At 43.3% G+C, this 11554-nt stretch overlaps 1 pseudogene; it reads left to right on the forward strand.

Moving 5' to 3' along the window:
- The window catches only part of LOC114796878 (multidrug resistance-associated protein 4-like), a 40776-nt pseudogene extending 29571 nt beyond the window's left edge, over positions 1-11205 (forward strand).
- Positions 11206-11554: the final 349 nt, after the last annotated feature.

Here is an 11554-nt window from a genome sequence, read left to right on the forward strand (position 1 = left end):
ACCGAGCGGAACACAATTGATAGCGCCGTATGGAGAGGGACTGAACCGGCTGTGTGATAGCATCTGATTCTGCAGTTTAAAGTTTGGAGTTACGCCGCCTTTTTTTAATGTCAGATGTCTAGTGGGCTTGTCTATGTAATTGGAACTGAGAAGGCCGTAGTTGTATTATTGCCATTCTATTGTATCACAAAGAAATTAGGCCACATCAATACAACATGACAGGAAGTCCTTCAAACGTTAGGTCTGAAAATGTGTCCCCTGACTTGTTCTGGTATTTGGTATTTATTTCTGCTCTGCTCTGTGACAGGTTGGCATCGTGGGAAGGACAGGTGCAGGGAAAAGTTCGCTCCTCTCTGCCCTTATTCGCCTGGCTGAACCTGAAGGCAGGGTCTCCATCGACGGTGTCCTGACTTCTGAAATTGGCCTACACACCCTGCGCCAGAAAATATCCATAATACCTCAGGTTTTAACTTTTATAAGTAGCAGAATAGCTAGTTTGATAACAGGGATGGTAGTAGCCTAGTGGGTAACACACTTGCCTATGAACCAGAAGACTACAGAGTCAACCCCCACTTAATACCATGGTGTCCCTGAGCAAGACACTTAACCCTAAGTTGCTCCAGGGGGACTGTCCCTGTAACTACTGATTGTAAGTCGCTCTGGATAAGAGCGTCTGATAAATGCCGTAATTGTAAATGTAAATAACCAGGTCAAAAATTTTATACTGGTGGAGGCATTGTTATATTACATTATGTCACTTTAGTATTAATACAGTGTTAGCAATACTAAGTGATTATTTGTAAGGAATCAGTATGATAAAATAATTCTGAAAAATATTTGTTCGAACTGCTCACATGGACTGTAAGCATTGTCAGTGGTTTATGATGCCACTATTTATTGGTGCTGACTCAGCTAACTGACGCTTACACATATAAAAAGAAAAAATAATATAATCTACTGGCCCAATTGTCATATATACTTGGTATAGTGCATCTAGTGATTCACTGGTGACATCAGGGTTGTCATGCTTGTTTGGCATGGCAAGGCAGGAAATGATGGCTGGACATAACAATGAAGAAGGACGTATACGCACGACGTCACAAAACAGGGGTTTAATACTTCATAAACAGGACAGGGGAGACATCCACTAACAATTAACACGGTGAACAGACACAAACAGGGCAGCTTTATACAATCAGACACAGGCGAACATGATCAGGAAACATTACACAGGACGAACGTAAAACTCCGGTCTGGATCCTGGACCCGGAGTAACCCCTTCCGGACCGGATCATGTCAAGGGCAGCAAAATGGCACAAGCCTTGACATGGAGATCCAGCAGAAACTCTTGACAGAAAAGTTTTTAACACGGAAAAAGCTGTGGTGGCAAGAGCGCCATCATTAGTTAAAAGTTTATGAGTCAACTTGTTTTGAATTTGTTCTTTTTTTTCCATAAAAATGCAGACACTAAAAAGTATTTTCAGGGGCGATTTGCATTGTCGTCACACAAGATCGGGATTACAGGTCTTAAAATGTTCTCACTTTGCAATGTTTTAAGTGTAACCTGTTCAGGTAAAGGGATATAGATTATAAATCTTTGCCGTTCCCTAGGCGGGATGTACAGTCACTGCGCCAGGTGAACTTGGAAATAGAACACTTTTGTGAATTCTGGCCTTTTTTTTTTTTTTTGGAGCTTGTTTGTGTGAACATGGTAAAAAATGCTGAGGATTTCAGTCATTGCTGACTGTAGGGGATTTCTGAAAGTGAGACAGACGGCTGCCTTGAGACAGTTTAACTTTATTTCCGCTCGTCGAAATTGATAGCGCATTAAGAAGATGCCAGCCCGCGGCTTCGTGTCAGAAAAGTTGAGGCAAGAAGACTCCCACGGCCGCAGTGTGGAGAGCAGGCGGCTCCGTAAGTGACAGGAGATTAGTCCTCCACCCCCCAAAAAGCTGCTTAAAAGAGAGTCCCCCACCCTTTTTCCTCTCAGACCGCTCATTTGCCTTTATTTCTGTGGGGTTATTTAGCATTTCAGAGACCGTAGTCAAGATTTCCAAAACAAGTTCATTAAGGGGCTTGTCATGGCCTTGATGGGCTTCTGGTATCGCCGTTCTTCCAGATTAAGTTTCACTCCCGTATAAAGCCGGTCTTGTTTGTGCTCTCTGAGTAATCTGGCAAGGTGTTCTTCGCATTGTGATGTGCTTAACCAGGAGCGATCTGTATGCACCATAGGTACGGCTACACTAAAACAAACGGCTGAAAATACACATGATTACGGTTTCTCCCAATGTTACAAAACCAGCCTTTTGAGGTTCAAGCCTCGATAAGGAAGCTGGTTACATTGCAATTTCGACAGCAACACCAGTTTAACTGATATTGAACTGCGTTTTTCTGTATTTCCATATTTCACTGTGTGCTTCTGGAAAAAAAAAGTTTCCTTTTGGTCCATTACAAATGTACATTTGAAAACCTTCTTTATATTCCTCCTTGCCATCTTAAAGTTTAAGTGATATTCGCATGGCCTTTCAAATGGAAAAATCACTCGATATAAAATGCTTCACCTTTTGATTGGGAATGGGCAGATTCTGATGTGTATTCCATATGTTGCCTAGCAGCACTTTCATAGTTCCCACCTTCCCTCAGATTTGATTATGATAAACTTCCATTAGTATGTGGCGTTAAAAAAGAATCCATTTCACGTTCTATTGAAAACGGAGGAATGACATCAAAGTAAAAATGAATTCTCGGCAAAAAGCAGGCTTAGAATTGTTGGAGCACATAATCAGTCTTTGGAAAGCTGTGTGTCCAACGTAACACAGAATCCTCAATTAAAGTGTGTCATAATAAAACGAGCTGAATTGGGGCTTCAGGTTTGATGACATGGGGTTTGCGGAGGCCGGAGGGAAAGCTGATTGGCATTAGAGAAGAAGTTGGACCAGGAAGAGGTGCCGTCACTGAATGTTACGTTTGGATTGAGCCCCATCAGAAAACTGGTTTGTGTCAGTTTCAGACACTGCTGGAAGAGCGCAGAGGTCAGCTTGTTGGTAGAGTACACGGTCAGGGACTTTTTAAAGACCTTATATAGATCATCAGGTTATCAAGCACACTGCAAAGAACGCTGACCGCCTATTAAAGCCCCACAATATAAATCACCTCGTTTATTAATATGTTAAATATCTAGCATTAATGACTTGGTTTTCTTTCTGACTTCATTTCATTTGCTAGCAAAGTAACCTGGTAATGTTACTCACCCCCTTGCCGAATAACTCAGTATAAACCCTCTTTGTTGAGGAGTGTCTGGACGTTTTTTTACGCCCCCATTTTGACGTTATTGATAACATTATATGAAATTTAATCAAACAAGCGACATGCTATAACTAAAAAACAAACCCCAAAACAGTACGAAATAACAAATGGTGACAAACCTACAGGAAGGCTACAGGAACATTTAACATCTTAATTGTGTATCGGTCCAAGTTCTCTCTGTCACAGCGGATCCTGTGGGGACCTGACGAGGACACCTGGAGTGCAGGCCACGCCCCCATGATTCTCTGCACCCGTAGCCCTCGCTATATAATCGGAATCAGAATATCTTTATTGTTATTGTAACAAGTACAACGAAATTAGGTGCAGCCCCTGAGGTCTTACCCCAGTGGTTCCGGCATCGCACCGGGAACCAAAAGAGCGAAGGGAGACGCTGTTTGCGTGCCGCCCCTCTTATTTCTTTTTATATTTGGTCGTAGTTACAGTCTGGGTATGGTTTATTGGGAATATAAGTCACGGTCTTGGTCTGAATGGTACGACTCAGGGTATTAGTGGTGGGTTCATTGGTGAAAGTGTTACCAACAGTTGCAGGACGGCACACTGTAGCTCCCAAACTCTGGGTAAAAATATACACACATTGAAGTTCATACAAAACATAAACTAAATAGCTCCACCAGCCACTTTGAGAGCCACTGTTGTAGCTGCTGTTGAGATTAGCCTTCACAAACACATGGGACAAAACTATAGAAATATTAAACCTCAAGTTGCCGGCCTATAAAGTCTCAAAGGTTTCTCCATCTGCTAACAATATGCCTGGCAGAGGTCGACAAGTCTCTTCAGCCTTGCTTGATGGGTGCATCTCCGATCCTTGACCTTGTACCTCACAATTATGTCCCTGTTTCATTGAAATGCCTCAGACGTTTCCTGTCCTTGACGGTTTTTTGTTGAAGGAACTGTAAAGCCACTTGGTCTTAAGAGAACATAAATGCCGCATTTGACTGACACTCCATGCTACAGTCTGATGGCTGCTCATTCTGCAGTCGTAATCTCTTGATTTATCCCGTTTCCCTCACAGCCGCGAGGAGACACTCTGACTCCGCTGTCCCCCTTCGAGTTTGGACCTTTCATTTGTTTCTGAAGGCTGACACAGACCTACCAGTGTGTATTCAAATATCCATTATGCCTGTTTAAAGTCATAAAATGAGCCATTTGTCATGGACAAATGACAAATGACCAGTGCTGCTTGCTGATTGATAGAAATGGCTGCAGACTAAAGCGAAGAGAACGTTATCTGCCTTTTTATTGTTCCTTTAATTGCCTGCCGCTTTGTTTAAAGCCTAACCGAAAGGGTCTTACCGGTGTTAACCAAAATTACCTTTTTGTCAGCCTTTTTCAAAAACAAATACCTCGACATGGAGGTGTTCTGCCAGGCACCTGTTTGCACTGTGAAAAGCTAACAAAGAGGCATGCTGGAACAGTGACGGAATGGTGGGGTGAATTACTGTTCTGATAAAAGGAGAAAAAAAAAGCCCTTGTTGACTTTGTTAAGACGTCCCTGTGATCCCCTGTGCGGATCGAAGTGTGAGTGCATGGCCTCGCGTTCACAGCACACCAAACCTCGTATACGAGATGCCACTCATGTGCTGTACAAATTTTAGTTTGGATCTGAAAATATGGACATTGGGGGTTGGAGTGCATCAGGGCTGATAAATTCAGCCGTTCTGTGGTCAGAAATTGACCACTTATTCAAGATTCTAGATTTGCATAGTTATAGCAGTCCTGAACCATTCTGTTTTGACTGTGCATAGTTAAGGAAATGAATAACATAGTATAAAGTGTACAAATGTCATACAATAGAAAGAATAAGGCTACTAAAAAGTAGTATTAAAAAAAAATAAGTGAGCTGTAATGCAAGCAAAGATGTGTGTGTGCAAGAAAACATAAGACAGAGACATGGTTGGTAGTGGATTCCACTGAAGTGCATTGTGCATAAGTGTAACAGTGACAGATTGCAGTACACAACGGTGAACATTCAGATGGTCAGGGTGTGAGGTGAGAGGTGTGGTGGCGTGTCCTCGTTCAGCACCCTTTTGGCCTGAGGATTGAAACTCCTCCTTATTCTCTCAGTCCTGGACACGATGCTTTGGAGTATTTTGCCTGGTTTTAGGTACTCAAGCAGACTGTGGTTTGGATATAAGTTTGTTTTCTTCTTCACTTATGCTTTGCATGACCACAGTCTTTACATGTACATCGAGGATGCCAATAACTTGGGTCTGGTGTGTTATGTGATCAAATAATTTTAACTAAATCATGAATCAGGTAGGAAGCAAATATATATTATTAACTGATGCTGTGAATATCTTTTTGATTTTAAAACAGTATCTGAAGCCATACCCCATGGTCATGGAAAAAAGGACACTGCATCAAATAATTGGCCTGTATCAATCTTATAAATCATCTATGGAGATTGCTGAAATGTACCAAACCTGGATTAAGAACTTTCCGGTTTCAGCCAGGTTATAAAGTACTTTACAGCCCAGTGTGTTGTGGTCTGTCGAACAGTTTGAAAGGCCTGACCATCACACAGCACTGTTCCTTCAGCCCACTCCTTGCTTCACTCTACCATAGATCTCCCCCTCCCTAATTCTCTTTCTCCTTCTTTGTGTGTCACTCCATCCCCAGGACCCAGTTCTCTTCACAGGCTCCATGAGGGCGAATCTGGACCCTTTCAGCCAGCATACAGACGAGGACCTCTGGAATGCACTCCAAGAGGTGCTCCAGTGCGCCTCTCAGCGCGTCCCCTGACGGCTCCATAGGACGATCCCCCTGTCACAATGCGGCCATTCAACCCAGCCCGCTCACCACAAGGCAGAGGGGGGAAATCCCATTAGGGCCATGGGGCCCAGCTCAATGTGCGGCTTGTAACCGGGCGGCATTGAAAGTGCCAGGGAGATGTTTTTGGCCCGTTGTGCAGAGGGGATGAAGGCTTCCACCCACAGAGAGGGGCTTCGGCTCCTGCTCTGCTCCCTGAATGGGTTTGGTGGCCTGGATTAAAAGCAAGAGGCTGGTCACAAGGGAGCGCAAGCCAAGGTCACAGGAAGGCCTGGCCTAGCATTGTGTCCGGCAACTAATGGGAGTGTTTGCATGTGTGTGTTTAAAGCGAAGGCAGTAGGGGCCGATTGTGCGTGGGTAATTAGGCGGTGGGTCCTCTGCTCCGTCCACAGGTGCAGTTGAAGGGGGTGGTCGAGGAGATGCCCAGGAAGATGGAGACGGAGCTCGCCGAGGCTGGATCCAACTTCAGCCTTGGCCAGAGGCAGCTGGTCTGCCTAGCAAGGGCCATTTTAAGAAGGAATCGCGTTCTCGTGATAGATGAGGCCACCGCTAATGTGGACCCTGGGTGTGTTGGTCTGATGTAAAAATTCGGAAGTTTTAGAATTTAGGCACATGTGGAAGTCTTATTTAGTGGCCAACAGAAGTGAACCAAATTTGTGAACACAGTCATTTGGCTTGAGCACATTCCAGACATGGGGACAACGGATTATAATACAGCAGGTCAAAGTGATGCAGGTTGTGTAAGAGTTGTAACAAACCAAAAACCACTGTTGGCCAGATTAGGCAATACCTGCTGCAGATGAAGGGTTACTGAAGAGTCTTATTCCATTTTTCATTGGTGAGACGAGAAATTCTCTCTGTATGTAACGGCTTTGTGTTGCTCCCGCAGGACGGATGAGCTCATTCAGAAGAACATTCGAGAAAAATTCAAGGACTGCACTGTCCTAACCATCGCCCACCGCCTCAACACCGTAATCGACAGCGACCGCATCATGGTAACCCCATAACCTTACAAACCTACAGCAACCTAGAGTCATTTCCAGTCACAAGGCAGAACGAGATCACATAATGCTCCCGGGACTTATACTAAGCATCGAGGTGAATACATAAACAGGATCAAGCGGCTAATGCTGGCTTGTATTGGTCTCTTTTGTTTAAGCCTGTAGACTCATGTCAAAGCTTGTTTAACAATTCTGTAGTTATGTCACCTGGGCCCCGCCCATTTCTCTGTTTCAACATTTGCAGTCAGATAAGATGTATTTGGATGTCTATTAAGTTCATAGAGGACGTTGCTATATTAGCTAAGTCAACAGTGGAATAAATGCGAATCCCTTAATCAGCTGCATACAACTATCAAAACTGTCAGCATGAACACATTTTCGCCTTTTATCCATATCAGCAAATTAATTGAGCTTTCTTTAATAATTGCCAGTTACCATTTTTTGCTGAAGTTTAAGCCTTTTTTTATAATGCGTGGAGATAATTTGTAAATGAGACGCTGACTGAATAGGATTAATATAGAATTTTGGTTGCTGTATTATACAATTACTGACTTTTAAAATGGCAAAAATAGCAGACTACTGAGTTAACATGCAAACTCATTTGGGTCACGTTGACCTGCATGGGTAATTGATAGGTGTTTTCATTTAGTGGAGGGGTGCTGTTAAGTGCTCCACATCCTCTAAATGTGATAGTGACAGCCGGACCTTTCTCCACGCCCTCGTCCCTGCTCAGCCAGAGTGGGCCGGTGCAAGGCTGAAGTGGTCTGCTCTTGCCCTGTGCCACCTGATCTTTGCCCTTTCCCATGCCAGAGCCTGCAGAGGTGCCAATTAGTGCCATTTGTGGTGGCATTTGTTCCTCGTCCTTCAGGACAGTTCCTGACCCTGCGGCCAGGAGGCCATTGGGCAGGTTTAAGAGTACAACCAAATGCCACACAGCGGGTACAATTCCACACCTGCACTGGTGTAAAATGCCCCCAGATTGCCACGCTGTCTGATTGGTAGAGGGGATCCAGAACCCCTATGACTGTGCCAATAAAAACTTCACTAATGAACTAATGGGTCTGTTTTGGGGAAGGTACAAAAAATCAATCACAATTTGACCCTCTTGTGCCTTTACAGAAGTTAGTGTAACAAACTTTTGCCTTTTGCAATGGAATATTTTTAATACATATATAGTATAGTATCTATATATTATTAATTGATTTTTAATTATTACCTGTCATCGTTTCTGAACAAGTATATTAAAACTTTCGGTTCTTTTACGGTTTGTTTGTTTTTCTCCTTTTACTCTCCAGTAGGTTTTACTTTTAGCTATTACCTTTGACAGATTATAGAAATTGTACTTCTGTGGAGATTATTCCCTGTCCATTCTGGGATTTAGTTGGAATTGCTTATTTGCACTGGTGACTGCTGGTTATGAGGTTAATGACAGGTCAATCAGTGTGTCTGATGAACACCTATACTGTGCTGAATGGCACATATAACCCCTCCCCTTATTGTTGCTGGTTGTGCAGGCAAGGTGACGCTTCTATATCGACAAACAAGTTTATAATTTGCATGAGTCACTGTTAATAGAGGGTTGCGCTCGCCATCTTTGTGTGTCAGTCACTCATCACTAAAGGAGCTGAAGTAGAGGTTTAAAAGGGCATAAGTACATAGCTGGGTGTACACGCCCTGTGCATGTGTACTTTCGCTCCTTTGTGATTGCAGGTTCTGGACGCGGGCAGGATACGAGAGTATGACGAGCCCTATGTTCTTCTGCTAGACCGCCGGGGCATGTTCTACAGCATGGTGGAGCAGGCGGGCGAAGGCGAGGCAGCTGCCCTCTTTCAGACGGCTAAACAGGTAACCCCGCCCTCTGCAGGGGTGGCCACACCCAACCATGCCACTACTCAGCACTATTAGCTGGCCAGTGAACAGCATTTTTCACCCCAAACATAACTTTTCACCTTTCCTTATAACTAATAATGCATAATAAATAATTATGCAACAAATTCTAATAACACGTTTATATGTTTTTCCGTTCTGCCCCTGCTTAAAGACACACACTCTCTTTTTTGCCAGTGTTAACTGAATGGGACCTTGAGTCTTGTATCTTTCGAAGATGATCTTATCTCATGAAATATAATTTTTAAAATTGAATAATTCCAGAAAAGCTGCTTCTTTTTTGCCTGATCCATTTGGGAATATTGACTTTAACTTTGTCGGGATTTGGGATAAAGTTTCTATGGGGATTACTGTAATAGTGCTCGTACTTATTTTTTTTTTCTTTGAAATTCATTTGTGATATAGTTCCCCTTCAGCTTCTTCCTAGATAAGGGCCGGGTATTCATTGTTCAATTCCAGTTTTATGTCCATCTGTCAGGGAAGAGCAGATACGATATTGCAACTTCAAACAGGTTTTTTGTGAAATAAGAAAACGTAGGCATCATTTCATTTCCTCTCTGTCCCTGGTACAAATTTATCAGGAGAAGTGTATCTCAACGGCTACAGCCAGAAATTGGTAAAATACCGATTTCAAAGACTCAGCACAGTGCCGCATTATTTGGTATCGCCTTACCCTGCACACTGGTGGATTGGTAGAGACATTGTTCGGGCCCTTACGTCTCCTTTTTTATTGTGGGCTGCTCTCCCTAGATCAGATTACTGTAACTCCCAGCAGCGTCTATCGCCACTTATTAAATACTGAGGGGCCTCAGAAATGTAGCGTGAAGTTTCAATAGTTGTCAGTCAAGGTTTAAATGCATCAAATTATCTGATATCAACCTTTTCTCATTCGGTGCCTGTGTGCGAGCCAAAAGAAAAAGGAAAAACACTGGGAGTGCATTTGTCGTATCGTGGCCGACTTGCTTCCGCCTGGCTTTCTCGTCCCATGCAGCGGGGCCTTTCCCCCCAGTCGCAGAAGAAGGAAGCGCGCCGTATTTACATCCGCGGAGCAATTATTGCATAAAAACAAGCGTTTGTTTACAGTTTACGGTTTATTTCAGCCGTCGAGGAAGAACGCAGCCCGTCAGACGTCTCTGTCTCTGACAGTAGCCTCAGGCAGCGCATTAGAATAGAGAGCTGAGGATAAGCACCGCATGTTCTTTCCCTCCTGAGATCATGTTCATGCATCTGGCAGTTAACGGCTAGCCTCCGTAAGGAGCGATGTCGCTCACTTTTCATAGTATCCAAACATTCATGTATTGCCATGTGTCCCCTGGCTCGGCTCCTCACCTGTTTCTGCTGATACTTGTCTCCTCCAGACGTTCTTGAGCAGGCGCGCGAATCGGCTCGTGGCGAATGGAGAAGGTGGCTGTCTGATGTTGGAGACAGAGGCTGGTTCCGGTGCAGTTTACCACGATTCCTGGAAGAGGACCTGTTTAAATACACTAAAGCAGTAACTAATGCAGAAATATAATTCAACTCTTTACACATATATGACAGTCCTGTATTATGCTCTTGCTTTACAGTAACGTTGACCAAAACAACAAGAAGAAAATGAAAAACATAGAATAACTCTATCCAAAAATATGTAGTAAAGAAGCATCAAGAACAATAATTTAAAAACCAGTCTCACACATTCATTAGTTGCAACTTGGTGACATACGTTTCAGAGTAAAATGACAAGAAACAGAGGCTGTAATGTGAAATAATAAAACCTTGTGTCCATGTGATACCCAGCAAGGCTGAATGAAAGCCTTGCTGTTGAGGTGAAAATCGTGCATTTACCAGGTCTTCGACTGCACTGTAATTTTACCTTTTACGACCAAAGTAGTCATTATGTATTAGTGGTGTAAACAGCAGTTTCCCTCTCTAACTCTGCTCTGAGAAGGGCACTGTGCAGAGATGGCTGCACTTTGCACCAGTGTAGCTACAAATTTCCTTGTAAAGCAATCTTTGCAAACATTGACTGATTAAATTGTTACCGTTTGATTAATTATTGTTAAATGGTCAGTTCTCATGTTAACTCTGGTTGAGTTCAGCACATGTCAGCACAAGTACAAAAGATAGACTTTGTTTTATTCATGCACACGTGCACACACACACACATTTACATTTACATTTACATTTACGGCATTTATCAGACGCCCTTATCCAGAGCGACTTACAATCAGTAGTTACAGGGACAGTCCCCCTGGAGCAACTTAGGGTTAAGTGTCTTGCTCAGGGACACAATGGTAGTAAGTGGGATTCGAACCCGGGTCTTCTGGTTCATAGGCGAGTGTGTTACCCACTAGGCTACTACCACCACACACATAAATGTACAGTACAGGCCAAAAGTACATAACTCCACATGTGATCATTCAGAGTTTTGATGCCTTCAGTGAGAATCTACCAACGTAAATGGTCATGAAAATAAAGAAAACATCGAATGAGAAGGTGCGTCCAAACTTTTGGCCTGTACTGTACTTTTGGCCTGTGTGTGTGTGTATGTGTGTATATACACACATATATACGGGATATTTGTATGTGTC

This window comes from Denticeps clupeoides, chromosome 9 (genome assembly GCF_900700375.1).
Source record: "Denticeps clupeoides chromosome 9, fDenClu1.1, whole genome shotgun sequence".
In the NCBI taxonomy this organism is placed as follows: Eukaryota; Metazoa; Chordata; class Actinopteri; order Clupeiformes; family Denticipitidae; genus Denticeps; species Denticeps clupeoides.